We start from the raw sequence: 3,177 nt of genomic DNA, 5'->3' as shown, positions 1-3,177 counted from the left end.
TGTAGGCTTCCTTTGTCTCCCTAGCCAAAAATGTCATGTTTTGTATTCATTTGTCCCAGTGAGATAGATGTATTCCGGAGCTGATGAAGCATCTCTTATTATTATCAAGCTCAAAACAGGCTATAGGTTGATCAACAAGAGAACTTGTACTTTAATATGAGATTGAGATAGCTTAACTAACATAACCTAACCTAACTAACCTAATTATTACTAAAAAAAGGCAATTCTTACCTTATTCGAAGTTGTCATCATTCAACAAATCCAGAATCGGTCACTTGTTTTGCTGTTTGGTGGCGTTCACAAGTTGAGAGTTGGGTGCCTTGTTCCAAGGTCAGCAGCTGACGTTGGAACAACGTAAAGCTAATGAGCAAAATGATGTGAGATTGACGTTGGTTTCTTATCTTGTACCAACAATGATGCCAACATCGTTCCACTGTTGGAACAACGTAGACATGTTATCAGGGATGTCGATGACAACATCGTTCCACTGTTGGAATAACATAGACATGTTATCAGGGATGTCGATGACAACATTGTTCCACTGTTGGAACAACGTAGACGTGTTATCAGGGATGTTGATGACAACATCGTTCCACTGTTGGAACAACGTAGACATGTTATCAGGGATGTTGAGTCCAATTTTATAACAACTTGCTAATGTCAAGTTTTTTGTGTAATTTTAAGTCTAAACATTTTAAAATATACTTCTTTTACCTTTTTTACCTTAAAAATATAGCCCAGAGAATTAGCAGCTTAAAATTTGTATGTCATTTTACATGGCAAGGACAAGCAGAGATAGAGACAAAGGACCAAAGCATTTAAGTGGCAACCAGAAACAAGCACTGGCCAAGGCTAAGGTAGCTGAAAATGAAAAACATAGAGGTGCTATTACCAAATTACCTGTCACTCCATCTTTGAAGCGTCCATGTATTGAAGATGAAGAAAACAAAAACAATTCAGAAAATAACAATACAGCCTTGAGTCCAATTACAGTGTTGAATTCAATGATGAAATTGAAAACAAGTTAGAAAAGGATGACGAAGCTGTGAATTAAATTGAAGACCATCTCACTACACCAGAAGACAGTGCCAAAGCGGAAAGTCCACTTATAGCCGAAAAAGACCAAGCCAAACATCACGCAATGATGGATCATCCATGAGTACAGTTGTATTTAACATTTATGATGACCCAGCCAACTGGCCAGCATATATATATATATATATATATATATATCTAAATGTAAGAGATTATTTAACAATGAAAGGTCCTCCTATTCCAGTGAACAACTTTCCACGAAATGAAAAGGGATTATGTTTTTCCAAGTTTCACTGCAAGAGGAAAGTTCCAAATGGGGAGTGTGTTGACAGACCTTGGATTATATACTCTCAGTCCGCTGATAGAATTTATTGCTTTTATTGTAAATTTTTGTAGTAAGAACACAACCAGTGCATTATCAACAAGTGGATTCAACAACTGGTCTAATCTTCATACAAGGTTGTATGAGCATGAAAATTCTAAAAACCATTTAGAAGCCACATGGAGTTTCTGGGAGTTACACCAAAGACTTTGTAGTGGACCCACTAATTGACAAAGAACTTGAAATAATTGTCAATGAACATGTAAAGCACTGGCACCAAGTATTCAAAAGGTTAGGAGCAAGAGCGCAGTTTCTTGCTGAGAGAAATCTAGCATTTAGAGGAACAGAGGAAAAAGTTGGTAATAAGAGTGTACACAGTGGAAACTTTTTAGGTCTTGCTGAGCTGTTTGGAAAGTTTGACCCTGTTCTTGAGAACATTTGCGAAAAGTCAAAACCCACCAAATTCATAATCATTATTTAGGAAAAGATACTCAGAATGAACTACTAGACATAATGGCTACAGCTGTTTTGAATGAGATACTGAAACGCGTAAAAGCAGCTAATTACTACGCCATAATTTTAGACTGTACACCTGATATGAGCCACCAAGAGCAAATGTCTCTAACGATCAGGTATGTGTCTGATGGTAACTTGGCTCCTTCAGGTGTTTATGAACATTTCATAAAGTTTATGCAGGTTGAAAGTAGCACAGGAGAATATTTATATGAAACATTATTAAACACACTGAAGGAATTAAATTTAGAGGTGAAAGACATTCAAGGCCAAGGCTATGACAACGGAAGCAACATGAAAGGTCACACATCTGGAGTACAAGCACGACTGTTGAAGGATAATTCAAGAGCTTTCTTTGTACCCTGTGCATGTCACAATTATAACCTTTTACTCGGAGATGTAGCCAAGTGTTGTCCAGATGCTATAACATTTTTTGGGATCTTGCAAAGGATCTACATAGTGTTCTCAGCATCAACTAAGAGGTGGGCAGTTTTTACCAAACATGTACCCGGGTTATCAGTGAAACCTTTGAGCAACACAAGGTGGGAGTGTCGGATTGATAGTGTTAAAGCTGTTTGTTATCAGGTTGGAGAAGTATATGATGCACTTGTGGAAATATCAGAGATAACAGATGAGCCCAAGGTAAAAGCAGAAGCTGAATCTTTAGCAAACCAGCTAAAAGGCTACAAATTTTTAGTTTCTTTGATATTTTGGCATGAAGTACTTTTTAAAGTTAACTATGTAACAAGAAACTACAAAGTGAAACAAAGGACATTGAGTCATTTGAAAAACTATTATCATGGCTAAGAATTTATAGAGAGGGCGGTTTTAATGATGTCCTAATAGGCGCAAATGAATTGGCTGAAGCTGTTGAATTACCATTGGAGTTTAGACAATTTCAAGAAAAAAAACTACGTAGAAGGAAGAGAATGTTTTCATACGAGGCAAAAGATCGAGCTTTAGATGATCCAAAAGAAGCACAGAGATCAGCTTAGTGCTAGACAAAGCTATTCAATCTTTAGAGTCTAGATTTAAGCAGCTTAGAAGCCATGTAAAATTATTTGGATTTTTAAATAACTTTTAGAGCTTAGAAAAGGTGGAAATAAGGAAACACACGGCAGACCTTGAAGCAGCTTTAACTGACAGCATACTAAAACAGAGCACTAATGAAGGGGCAGTTACTGAAACACACTAAAGACGTGGATGGTTATCTGTTGGCCGAAGAACTTGAAGGTCTGAAAACTTTTCTTCCCTTCAGTGTGGTTAAGCCTCAAGCTCTGTTTGAATACCTGGATGGAAACAACCGA

This window comes from Narcine bancroftii, chromosome 2, assembly GCF_036971445.1.
Source record: "Narcine bancroftii isolate sNarBan1 chromosome 2, sNarBan1.hap1, whole genome shotgun sequence".
NCBI lineage: Eukaryota > Metazoa > Chordata > Chondrichthyes > Torpediniformes > Narcinidae > Narcine > Narcine bancroftii.
The sequence above is the reverse complement of the archived record's forward strand: the minus strand, read 5'-3'. Positions refer to the sequence as shown.